Genomic DNA, 13,881 nt, shown 5'->3' with positions numbered 1-13,881 from the left:
AGTCAGAGAACATTTCGGGAGTGCAGTGTTATGTGTTTTACTGAAACGTGGCTGCACGAGCACATACCCGATCAAAACTTTTCCATGGAGGGCTTCCAGACCGTTCGGGCTGACCGGAAGTGCACTGAGAGCGGTAAGCGTAAAGGAGTTGGGGGCTTGCTGTTCTGGTTAACAACGGATGGTGCAATCCTGGTCATATTACGATTGAGGAACGTGTTTGTAGACCGGATATTGAACTTCTTGCTGTTGGACTCCGGCCATATTCCACCAAGATACAACACTGGGCGTCATGGGAGGTTGTTCCTGCCTGTGGCCATCGAACTTTGTAGCTCCTCCCGTGGAGGGTCAGACACCCTGAGCCAATAGGCTGGTCCTGGACTTATTTCCATCTGGCATAGTTTGCATATTGTTGTTTGATTGTTTGTGGTTTTTGTATTGCTATATTTATGCTCTATTCTTGGTTGGTGCAGCTGTAACGAAACCCAATTTCCCTCGGGATCAATAAAGTATATCTATCTATCTATCTTCACCTCTGAGATTTAAGAAACTTACTTAAAACAAAAATTTTACTGTGTAGGGAAGTGTATGGTCATGCACTTTGGTAGAAGAAATAAAGGTGTATATTATCTAAACAGATCAAATTCAGAAATCAGAGGTGCAAAGGGACTTCGGAGTCCTGCTGCACGATTTCCAAAACTAAGGATTCCCAACTTGTCTAGATTGACACTTAAGTGTTTTTTAGAAATTACTTATACAAGTGATGTATACATTGTTGGTAAGGTTGGCATTTATCAGCTGCCCCTAAGTTCCCCTTGATAAAGTAGTGGTGATCATCGACTTGAATCATTAGTCCTTGAGGAAAAATATCCGTTTAGGATACTCTTGTCCTGCTGCAGAGTTTTGTCCCAAATACATCGACAACACCTTTCCTCCCACAAATGCTGTTCAGCCTGCTGAGTTCCTTCAGCAGATTGTTTGTTTCTCCAAATTCCAGCATCTGCAATCTCTTGTGTCTCCCTTCAATGTTATTAGGCAAGGAGTCCCAGGGTTTTGAGCTTGCAGTGATAAAAGAATGGATATATTTCTTAGATAAAGAATATATTTTCAAGTTATGCCAGGACATGACTTGGAGGGGGCAGTTTAGTCTCTTCCAGGTGCTTATTGTCTCTATCGTTGACAGAATCAGAATCAGGTTTATTAGCCTGTCATATGTCATGAAATTTGTTTTGCAGCAGCAATATGGTGCAATACATAGAATATACTATAAATGATAAAAGACAGAGACTTCTGCTCATCAAATCCATGCTGAATTTATACCAATCCTGCAATAATCCCCTGTTTCCATACAATATATTTTACCCAAGTGGTAATTGGATAGAGTTAATTAAAGGTAATATAGGGATATGATGTAATAGATTACCTGAAGGCTTTTGATAAAGTGCCTTATAGAGGCAAAGCATTTTAAAGCAATTAAGTAATGCTGAACATTTTTTAGTCCTCAATTGAAGTATTGTGTTCAATTCTGGTCATCAAATTAGGAAAAGGTGTGAAGGTAAGGAATGTTAGAGAGGAACGAGAGTAGATTTACAAAAATGATTCTTACATTAAGGGAGTACAGTTACAAAAATAGATCAGAGATTGAAATATTTCGGAGAAGGAAATGTTGAGGGTAGATTTGGTACAAGTATAGAAAATGTTGACAGGATAAACAGATTGACTGTGGATATAGTTCCCTTTGGTGGAGAATTTGATGTCACAAACATAAAACAAAGGGGAAAAGAGTTAAGATTGTTATTAAGGAAAGCATTTTTATTAGAATGTGGTTTGAATCTATAGTGTTCGGCTTGCATCGGTGGTTTTACAAAGTGAATTGGATAAACGGTGAAGCTAAATGTAGAAGTCTTTGGAAAATGGGTCAGTAGGTGAAACTTCAGGAAAACTCCAATAATCCGCTTTCCCATTATTTGGAAATTGGGATGGTTCAGTATCCCGTTTCCACATTCCCTTTAAATTTGCTGGGGCCACCTTCCTATCCTCTCTTTAGGTGAATTAGGGCTTCACTCCCATGCTGCTTTTAAATTCATCAGGGACACATTCCCACATTGTTTTTAAATTCACTGGGGACCCATTTCAGGCATATCTCCCATTTATGACTGTGTAACACCTTTAAAAAAAGGTAAATTAAAAGGGCATTAAACTAAAATCATACCAATAAGAGTAACAGCCAATAGTTTGCAAAAATGTGCCAATCTGGCATCACGAAAAGCCCAGGCAGGCCAGAATATCGAAGTCTTACAGCGTTCAGTTGTTCTGCTCAGGCGGCAGCAGGAGCTGTGCTGAAACAACGCAATGATGCCACAATTTGATCGTTCTTTGGTGTTCAGTCATGTTAATATTATAGTATGATGTGACAAATTATTAGTAACAAGAGACTTGGGCTAGCACAAATTATAGAGTGGATTTCAGTGAAAATATGATTTCTTGAAAGGTGAATTCATGGTTTTAGCCATTTTATTTCCATCACTTTGATTGAAGTTTACTCTTTGTGCACATGAATTAGCTGTCTAATTGTAATCTGCTTAGTGAAATGTGTTGTACTGTATTCCTTAAAGAGGCATGTATCTTGAAAATGCTATTAATGAAATTAGTGGATTAAATATTTAAATAAGCTGATATCAGCATTTAAGTAGTCAATAAATGGATTTCATATAGTTTTTCTTACTGTTCCCTCATGTGAACATCGTTATCAGGGGTTGCATGAGGCATAGTTTTCCTTCTGTTTCTGTTAAAAACATTTGTAATGTAAGATGAAGAAATGATCTTCCAACCATCTTCTGTCACTGAGAGGAAAGTGGAGATCCTGCCTGTTCTCAGTCCAATGTAAAAAAATACCAGTGCTCCATTCAGGAATCACTTAGCTGCTTGGTGGCTGAGGTGGGGAATTCATTGTTGTGAGGGATTTAAGGACAGAAAAGAAAAGAAAAAATAGGAAAGATTTGCTTTATGTGCCACGTAAATGTCATATGAGGAGTATTTGATGGCTCTAGGTCTGTGCTTACTGGAATTCAGATGAATGGTGGGGGGTCTCATTCAAATGTTGAAAGACCTCAATAGAGTGGATATAGAGAAAAGTTTCCTATGATGGGGGAGTCTAGGGCCAGAGGGCACAGCCTCAGAATACAAGAATGTCCATTTAGAATAGAGATGAAGAGGAATTTCTTTAGTTAGAGAGCGGTGAATTTGCTAAATTCATTGTCACAGGCGGCTGTGGAGACCAAGGCATTGGGTATACTTAAGCCAGGTGTTGATAGATTCTTGATTAGTCAGGGTGTGAGGGATTACAGGGAGAAGTCGGCTGAGGGGCTGAGAGGGAAATAGATCAGCCATAATGAAATTGCGGAGCAGACTCAATGGGCCAAATGGCCTAATTCTGTTCCTATACCTTATGGTCTTACGTAAACATTGAAATGTACAGTGAAATGTGTCATTGGCATCAATGACCAGCATAGTCCGACGATGAACTGAGCGCTGCCTGCAAATGTCGCCATGCCCACAACTCCCTAAACCTAACTCGTATGTCTTTGGAATGTGGGAGGAAACCCACTCAGTCACAGGGAGAACAAACATATTCCTTACAGACAGCGGTGGAAATTGAACCCAATCTCTGGCACTGTAAAGTGTTATCCTAATCTCTTCGCTATTGTGCCACCCGAAAAGAATACCCCATCAGATCATGTCATTTGCAGCCAGGTAGAAATTCATCTCACAATAATACCCGTCATTGTACCAAATACCAAATTTCTTCCAGCACTAAATCTGTAAACCTTGAGTTGCTTGTTTTTAAAGTTTTCTTTAACACCTAATTTTGTTTATAGTACGAATTCACTTCAGACCGAATTAAGTCTGATTTTAGCAGAATATTTATGTCTTTTACAGATGTACAGTTTAGACTGGAAGACAGAAAAGTGCATACAGTTAAAATAAACAGGAAAGGCTTTAAACACATATTGCATTAGTGCAGTCTGTCTTTAAAACAACTAAGAGCTTAGCTCTTGCTCCCCCTCCCCAGTAAAACTGAGAAAATGAGGAAAATTTAGCTTATGATATTAATGTGTTTAATTGTGGGTAATTGGGAATTAGTTTTAATTCTTCAACAGGCAAACATATGTATAAAGAACGTGGCGATCATCAACCCTTTTGTACTTTTGTTCTGATGCAATCTTTCAAATGTTACATTGGAAACTTTTATTCAATTCTTTTCATAGTTCCTCATTTGTAAAATGCTCCATTAGCCCAATCCATTTCTCGAAAGGGTTGTAGCACACATTGAGTAGAGGAGGACCACTCAGTCATGTCTGGCTATGTACAGCTTGTGTATGTCTCAGTGTCAGCTGTTGTGCGTGTGTTCTGTAAACTGAGTATGTTTTATGCCTAATGCAGCAGAAAGGTCAGTGTCTGAGAGCAAGCAAGCTTTTACCGTGATGGAGGCATTGATATTCTGTTGCCTGGAATCTCAGATGATTATCAATAGTAGGTATCTCTACTTGAATTGTACTTTTTCTCCACCCAGCTCCTGTGTGATCTGTGAGCAAAAGATATTCTAGCTTTTATATAGTAATTGCTAGACATAGCTTGAGTGAAAAAAAACTCTCAACAAAGTAATTACAATGTTTATCCAAATGGCGCAATTTCTCAGCTGCCTGTACATCCAATTTATCTTAAGAGACTTATATAGGGTTTTGATAAACTTCTTGTCGTTTGTCAGTTCATCAGCACTCACTGTAGACATGTCCTTAAGACCCCCATTCTCAAAGCACCATCCAAGCAACTTTGTATCATAGAAAGACATTGAGAGAGTGTGCCATATTTGAACTACCTAGAAGTAACAATACTTCCTTGTTTTGCATTCCTAATTCTTCAAATCTTTTTGAAATGTTTAATACAAACATATAAATTAGCAGTACTGTGGACCACACATCCTTTCAAGCTCAGTGCATTTTTTAATGAGCATGTGGTTGATTCGATCATAATCTCAAATCTGCATTCCCATCCACCCACACTAACATTTCAGCTGACAGCTTATCAAGTATTTACTTCTGCCTTCAAGATATCAATGGCTCTGTTTCTACACTCTTTGAGGAAGAAATCTCCAAAGACTCATGTCCATTTCCAGAAAGCATTCCATAAAAGACTTATCCATAAGATAGCAATGCATGGAGTTGGGAATTAATGTATTAACATAGATATAGGACTGATTAACTAATAAAAGGCAGAGACTTAGGATAATTAGGTGTTTCTCTGGTTGGCAGTCAGTGGGGTTGGTGCTGGGCTTGCCACTGTTCATGATATATGTTAATGATTTGGAAGAGGGGAACAAGTGTAGCATGTTTGCAGATGATACTAGATTGAGTGGAAAAGCAAATTGTGCAGAGGATGCAGAGAGCTATAGATAAGTTAGATGAGTGGGCAAGGGTCTGGAAGATGGTGTGCGGTACTGGTAATTGTGAGGTCATCCACTTTGGAAGGAAAAATTGAGAAGAACAGAATATTATTTAAACAGTGAAAGACTGCAGTTGTGCAGAAGGAATTGGGCATGCTTGTGCATGAATCCGAAAAGGTTAGTCTGCACGTTCAATAGGTTATCAAGGCCTTCGTTGCTGGAGGGATTGAATTTAAGAGCAGGCAGGTTATGCTGCAGCTGTACAGGGGATAGTGAGGCCACACCTGGAGTACTGTGTGTAATTCTAGTCTCCTTACCTGAGGAATAATAGACTAGCTTTGGAGGCAGTGCAGAGGAGGTGCTCTAGGATGATTCCAGAATTGAGGGAGTTAGCCTATGAGGAGAAATTGAGTCGCGTGAGAGGGGATCTTATCGAAATATATACAATTATCAATGAGGTGGATAAGATAGAAGCAGGAAAGTTGTTTCCACTGATAGGTGAGACTAGAACTAAGGGACATAGTCCTAGACTCAGGGATAAAGATTTAGGACTTAAATTTGAAGATTGAGGTGAAACTATTTTTCATAGAAAGTAGTGAATCTGTGGAATTCTCTGCCCAGGGAAATAGTAGAGGCTGTTGCATTAAATATACTTAAGATGCAGTTATATAAATTATTGCATAGCAGGAGCATTAAGGGTAACAGGGAAAAAGCAGGTAGGTGGAACTAAGTCCATGGCAGATCAGTCATGATCTCATTGGATGGTGGATCAGGTTTGATGAGCCAGATGACCTATTCCTGCTCCCGTTTCTCATGTTTTTATGTTCCTATGTGGGAGGGGAAAAATAATCACTTCATCTCTCTCTTAAATGCCTGACATTTTCACACTGTGCCCATCTAGTTCCAGATTCTCCCACAATCGGAAATAGATTTTTCACATCCGCCTTTTCAAAAGCCTCATTTGATTCAACTGACTCTCCTTTTGTTCTTCCAAACTACTTCAGATACAAGAATGGCGACACATGAGAATGTTGATGCAAGATTTTGCAGCAAAAAGAAATAAACTGCTGAAGGAACTCGGCAGATAAGTGGCACCTGTGGAGGGAAAGTTTATTATTTTGCTGCAGCCTAGTCTGTCCAACCCTACCTCATAAAACAACACTATCACCTCCTCCACAATTTCCTAAATTATGATATTGATCTCGTATAACTCTGAATTGCTTCCAGTCCATTAATATTTCCTTTAAATAAGGAGAATAATACTGCATACAGTGCTCCAGATGTGGTCTCACCAGTGCCGTATAAACTAAAGCATAATCCCCATACCTTTATACTTAATTTCTATAGCGATCAATGACATTGTCTATTAGTTATCCTAATTATTCGCAGTATCTACATACTAGTCTTTGCGAGTCATGCATCAGAACATCCAGATCCTTGGTTCATGAGGCTTTGGAATCTCTCACAATTTAGATAAAATGATCCTTTAATCTTTCTTGCTAAAGTGGTCAACATGACATCTAATCCTTTTGCCATACCTTTGTCCATTCTCTAAACCTATCCATAGCCCTTTGCAGGATTCTTATTTTTTCTGCATGGCTTGCTTTCTTATCTTTGTGTCTGAAATGAATTTAGCAACCATTCCTTCTGTGCTTTTGTCCAAATAATTTATATAAATTGTAAAGTGTTGAGGTCACAGTACAAATCCTTGTGGCAACCAAATACCTTCTGTTGGTCAGGTAGTCTTCTATCCATGCTAATGTGTTACCTCAGACACCATGAATTTTAATTTCCTGCACCAACCTTTTATACGGAACCTTATTCCAAGATCCAAAGATTGAAAGTACATTCATTATCAAAGTCTGCATACAACCCTGCGATTCACCTTATCGCAGGCAGCCCTGAAACAATGAAACACCATGGAACCCATTCAAAGAAAGCATCAAACACCCAACATGCAAGAAAAAAAGAACAAATCATGCAAACGGCAAAAAAATAGTAAATAACACACAGAATATTAAACATCAAACTGCAGAGTCTTTGAGATAGTCTAGGGATGTTCAGTGTAGTTCAGTTTAGTTCAATTTAATGCTGTGTCGTTCGTTGACTGCAGACCACAGAACCAGTCTGTGTTGAAGTGCCCCAATCAAAATTGCACAAAGTAGCAATAAAAATAGAGTAATCAGAACCAGAAACACATGTGACATGAACCGCTGTCCTCTAAAAACGAGTCCAATCCATGAGCTGCCTTGATCAAACCTTGCCCAAGAACCAAGACTCCTGCACCTTCATTCCAGCAGGGAGCAAGAGGGAGAGGGAGACCAGTCAAACACAGGCAGAGGGTGCTGAAAATCTGCTTGCCTTCCGCTCTTGTCCTTGTTGATTTAAATCTTGCTCGACGCTTTAATTGGCAAGATCACTGAGTAATGGAGCCAATCATGGGTTCATGTTCCGCCATCAGGCCGTACACTCTGTTCTCAACCTCGCTGAATTCCCTCGGAGATAGCAAAAGCACCAGGCAAAAGCAATTCACTCAGTCGGCCCAAGACATATTTTCAAAATGTAAATTGCAGGCTCCAGTTGCACACAGATTAGTTATAGGATTATCAAATGCCTTCTGCAAATCTGCTGCTCCTACAGAACTCCAAATCCAAATTGCTCAAAAACTGATTCCCTTCACCAAACCATGTTGAATTTGCCTGATTACCTTGAATGCTCTGTTATTCTATAACTCCTAACATTTTTCTTACTGGCAGATGTTCTGCTAAAGGGCCTGTAATTTCTTAAACACAAAGAAGTCCGCAGATGCTGGAAATCCAAAGCAACGCGTAAAAATGCTGGAGGAACTCAGCAGGTCAGGCAGCATCTCTGGAAACCAGGAGACCCTTCTTCAGGATTGAGAAGGAAGGGGGAAGATGTAATAATAAAAAGGTGGTAGGAGGGGGAAGAGAGGCTAGCTGGAGGTGATAGGTGAAGCCAGGTGGGTGGGAAAGGTCACGGGCTGGAGAAGAAAGAATCTGATGGGAGAGGACAGTGGATCATGGGAGAAAGGGAAGGAGGAGGGGACCCAGGGGGAAATAATAGAGGTAATAAGTCAGTGGGGAATAGAGGAAGGGAGGGGGAATTTCTTAATTTCTGCCCATTATCCTTTGCTTTTAATCCACCTTTCTTCCACAGATGCCCCAGGAATGGAAAAGCTTACAAAAAGTGGTGGATACAGCCCAGTCCATCATGGGCAAAGCCTTCGCCATCATTGAGCACAAGAAAACAGCATCCTCGGCCTATACTCACTGGAATTTAGAAGAATGAAGCCGAGATCTCATTGAAACCTATTTAATATTGAAAGGTCTAGATAGAGTGGATATGGAAAAGATGTTTCTTATGGTGGGTGTGAGTCTAGGACTAGAGGGCACAGCCTCAGAATAGAGGAATGTCTATTTAGAACAAAGGTGAGAAGTAATTTCTTTAGCCAGACGGTAGTGAAACTGTGGAATTCATTGCCACAGATGGCAGTGGATGCCAAGTCATTGAATATAACTAATGCAGAGGTTGTTAGGTTCTTGGTTAATCAAGGAGAAGGAGAGAAGGCAGGAGAATGGCACTGAGAGGGATGATGGAATGGCAGAGAAAACTCGATGGGCTGAGTGACCTCATTCTGCTCCTATGTCTTATGATCATATTCTACAAACCAAGCATCCATTTTGGATGATTTCAATTTCCCCATTTCACCAGGCACACACAAACAGCAAAATAGGAAGGAGACTTAAGCAGAAAGGATATTTCCCCAAGAGCACCTGAAACCTAAGGAAGCTCAGTACTTTTAAGTGTAAAGCAGTCAGTCAATGGGAGTAGTCTTCCTCATGTTTTGAAGTTCTTTTTAAAACAAATGTTAAGTGTGACAATTCTTACAGAGTAAAAGTTAGTATCGCCTTGTCTGATAAAGCGGTGATTTGTAAGTCACGTAAGTTCACAAAGAGAACCTGTCAGCTGGTGACAGGTTGGCCAGGTGATGCGTTCTAGTCTCTGTTCGACCATGTGGGCCTCTGGCTGTTCTATTGCCGTGCATAAATGTTAATCATTATTTACGAAAATCCACCCTGGATGGCAGGGCGAGCAAGTGTGTCAAACCCTCCCTTTGTCACGTATCACAATAAGAGCAGAAACAAAGCTGAAAGGAAATGAGGAGCAAAATGAAAGAGTGAAAAAAATAATTACCCAGAGGGAAAATCAGCTAGTTGTCTGAAATCAGGCGCCATTCTTCACAGCATAATAATAGTCACTCAGCCTGGCCACCCAAGTAGTAATGATTGGAGATCAAGTGTCAGTCTTTTTGTCGTCTCTCCCCTGCTTTTGTTTGGAAGCAAATGTTTGAGACTGCAAGCTGGCTCCTTAAAAAAGATTGCAACACCTAGATTAAACCATCTGCTTTGAAAGAATGTCAAAGCATGTCACTCACAGATCTGTTTGTTGGGTTAAATTATGTGGCAAACTGCATTTGCTTGCCTTGGAAGTTAGAGAGTCACTTCACTGTGTCTGGATGTGTGTGGGAAGGAGGACAAAGTATCCATTTTAAAAAGGTGGATGTCATTGCCATTGCGGGCACGAGGAAACGTGTTCTGCTGCGCAGAATGAGTGTTCGGAGTGATGTTTTCACTGTAATCGGTGAAGCTTGATTCCTAGGGCAGGCATTCTAAGCACTTCGCCAGATTCTGCTGCTTGCTTGGGCAAGGGAAACCAATGCTGTAGGAAATGTCAGTCCTGTTCATGCCATACTTTCTTCTCGAACTTTCTGGTCATTCTTTAAAACAAAGAGCTTTCCCATAGATTCCTCAATGTCTCTTGACCATCTCATGCTTATGGTATGAATTAATGCATTATGGAGGGACTTGGAGAGTATCCATTCTGGGCCAAGCAATTTACATCTACCTTTGAAAGTCAGTTCTAATAGTGAGGATATGTTGCGAACAGCACTCAATTTCCTGGGTCAGACTTTTGTATAATTATTCACAGATCCAAAAGCAAATTTAGCTAAGTACACTTTGTATTTGATCAGAAAATTCTCTGTGAGTAAAATTCATAGGGAAGATGCAGTTAAAAGGGAAGTGTTCCAATATAGGTGACAGATATTCCTAAATACAAGAGATTCTGTAAATGCTGGAAATCCTGAGTTCCTCCAGTAAAATGCTGGAGGAACTCAGCAGGTCAGGTAGCATCTATGGAGTGGAACAAGAAGTTGATGTTTTGGGCAAAGCCTCTTCATCAGGACAGTTATTCCTAAAGTTTTAGGCAAGTTTCAACAAAGATTCTCCATGAAGACAGAACATAGTATTAATGGTAAGACTCTTGGCGGTGTGGAGGATCAGAGAGATCTTATGGTCCAAGTCAAAACTGCTACACAGGTTGACAGTGCTGTTAAGAAGGTGCATGGTGTGTTGGCATTCATCAACCATGGGATTGAGTTCAAGAACCATGAGGTAACGTTACAGTTGTATAAGACCTTAGTCAGACACCACTTGGAGTACTGTGGTCAGTTCTGGTCACCTCACTACAGGAAGGATGTGGCTACTATAGAAAGAGCGCAGAGGAGATTTACAAGGATGCCGCCTGGATTGGAGAACTTGCCTCATGAGAATAGGTTGAGTGGACTCGGCCTTTTCTCCTTGGAGCGACGGAGGATGAGAGGTGACCTGATAGAGGTGTGCAAGATAATGAGAGGCATTGATCGTGTGGATAGTCAGAGGCTTTTCCCCAGGGCTGAAATGGCTAGCATGAGAGGGCATAGTTTGAAGGTGCTTGGAAGCAGGTACAGAGGAGATGTCAGGGGTAAGTCTTTCACACAGAGAGTGGTGGGTGCGAGGAATGCACTGCCGGTGACCATGGTGGAGGCAGATACAATAGGGTCTTTTAAGAGACTCTTAAATAGGTACTGGAGCTTAGAAAAATGGACAGCTATGCAGTAGGGTAATTCTAGGCAGTTTCTAGAGTAGGTTACATGGTCAGCACAACATTGTGGGCTGAAGGGCCTGTAATGTGCTGTAGATTTCTATGTTCTATGTTCTAACTGATAATCTGCTTTACTTAATAGAACATGTTCACCTACTAGTTAGTTTTTAGTGCATGGGCATTTGCATCAAGGTGGTCAACGGTCAAATGGAAAAGGTACAAGAGCTGGGATTGGTCTACTGAGAAGAGGAAAATTGTTTCCTTAGTGTGTCCAAAGAACTTATTTGCATTGTTCCCACTTGTCACTGAGAGTTCAGCCTAGAATGATTCCAAGCTTCTATGGCTGTGCTTTGTACATTATTCTTGTTCTACAGAGTTTATGTTATGTACTTCTTAACTCTGAAATTTCTTAAGGTGAAACAGACACAGGCATGTAAAAACACTGAAGGATTGAGAGATTAATAAGAATGACAGACGAGCATGAAGGGAAAGGAAGTTCCTTGAGAGGGCATAAATCATCAGTAACTCATGGAGTCGCTAAGCGCGTGAATTCCTGTTTGCTGAATGTTGCAGGGTGGAACAAGTCATATGCAGTGGTTGTAAAAGGTCACTCCACAAATGTTGTAGCATGCCTAGGGATAGGTGTCGTAGTGGTGCAGGTGTCCTCATGGAGAATGTTGCATCTGTGCGTGTGCATCTGGCCTTCCACTGACCTGGGTCCTCTGACAGCTCTCCTCCGGACAGCTGTGACAGTGCCCACAAATGCAGTTAATGGCAGGTGTGGCCTGTTAAGCTGTACCAGTTGCTGATTACTCAGGGATGTCTTCTTTCATGTGGTACCAACATAAAAACATGGCATGCTGTGAGGGTGTGCTTTTGAGCAGCCATCCTGTATTTCCTAGGCAGAAGATTGACAGCATTGACAAAAGTCGCTTACCAGCAGGCTGTGGTGCAAAAGTTCATGTGGAGGCTCAGGAACACTGAGATTCTGTCTGTGGTCTTGTTCACTTATCAGCCAACCAATCAGGGGAGGGCAGGCATTTCAATTGCCCTTCAGGCCAGGAGCACTTTCTGAAAATAAGCATTCACATTGAATACATAGAAACATAGAAAACATAGAAAACCTACAGCACAATACAGGCCCTTCGGCCCACAAAGCTGTGCTGAACATGTCCCTACCATAGAACTACCTAGGCTTTACCCTTAGCCCTCTATTTTTCTAAGCTCCATGTACCCAGGAGTCTCTTAAAAGACCCTAGCATTTCCAACTCCACCACCGCCGCCGGCAGCCCATTCCACGCACTCAGCAACCTCTGAGTAAAAAACTTACCCCTGACATCTCCTCTGTACCTGCTTCCAAGCACCTTAAAACTATGCCCTCTCGTCCTAGGCATTTCAGCCTCTATCAGGTCAACTCTCATCTTCCATCGCTCCAAGGAGAAAAGGCCGAGTTCACTCAACCTATTCTCATAAGGCATGCTCCCCAATCCAGGCAGCATCCTTGTAAATCTCCTCTGCACCCTTTCTATGGTTTTCACATCCTTCCTGTAGTGAGGCAACCAGAACTGAACACAGCACTCCAAGTGGGGTCTGACCAGGGTCCTATATAGCTGTATCATTACCTCGCGGCTCTTAAACTCAATCCCACAATTGATGAAGGACAAAGCACCGTACGCCTTCTAAACTGCAGAGTCAACCTGCGCAGCTGCTTTGAGTGTCCTATGGACTCCGTCCACAAGATCCCTCTGATCCTCCACACTGCCAAGAGTCTTACCATTAATGCTATATTCTTCCATCATATTTGACCTACCAAAATGAACCACCTCACACTTATCTGGGTTGAACTCCATCTGCCACTTCTCAGCCCAGTTTTGCATCCTATCAATGTCCCCCTGTAACCTCTGACAACCCTCCACACTATCCACAACACCCCCAACCTTTGTGTCATCAGCAAATTTACTAACCCATCCCTCCACTTCCTCATCCAGGTCATTTATAAAAATCACAAAGAGTAGGGGTCCCAGAACAGATCCCTGAGGCAGACCACTGGTCACCAAACAGCATGCAGAATATGACCCACCTACAACCACTCTTTGCCTTCTGTGGGCAAGCCAGTTCTTTATCCACAAAACAATGTCCTCTTGGATCCCATGCCTCCGTACTTTCTCAATAAGCCATGCATGGGGTCCCTTATCAAATGCCTTGCTAAAATCCTTATACACTACATCTATGGCTCTATCTTCATCAATGTGTTTAGTCACCCTCTCAAAAAATTCAATCAGGCTCGTAAGGCATGACCTACCTTTGACAAAGCCATGCTGACTATTCCTAATTATATTATACTTCTCCAAATGTTCATAACTCCTGCCTCTCAGGATCTTCTCCATCAACTTACTAACCACTGAAGTAAGACTCACTGGCCTATAATTTCCTGGGCTGTCCTGTCATACTTGACTGGTCTTATTCTCTCACGTCTTATCCTCTTGCTCTTCACATAC

This window comes from Mobula birostris, chromosome 12, assembly GCF_030028105.1.
Source record: "Mobula birostris isolate sMobBir1 chromosome 12, sMobBir1.hap1, whole genome shotgun sequence".
NCBI lineage: Eukaryota > Metazoa > Chordata > Chondrichthyes > Myliobatiformes > Myliobatidae > Mobula > Mobula birostris.
This window is presented reverse-complemented; position numbering follows the sequence as displayed.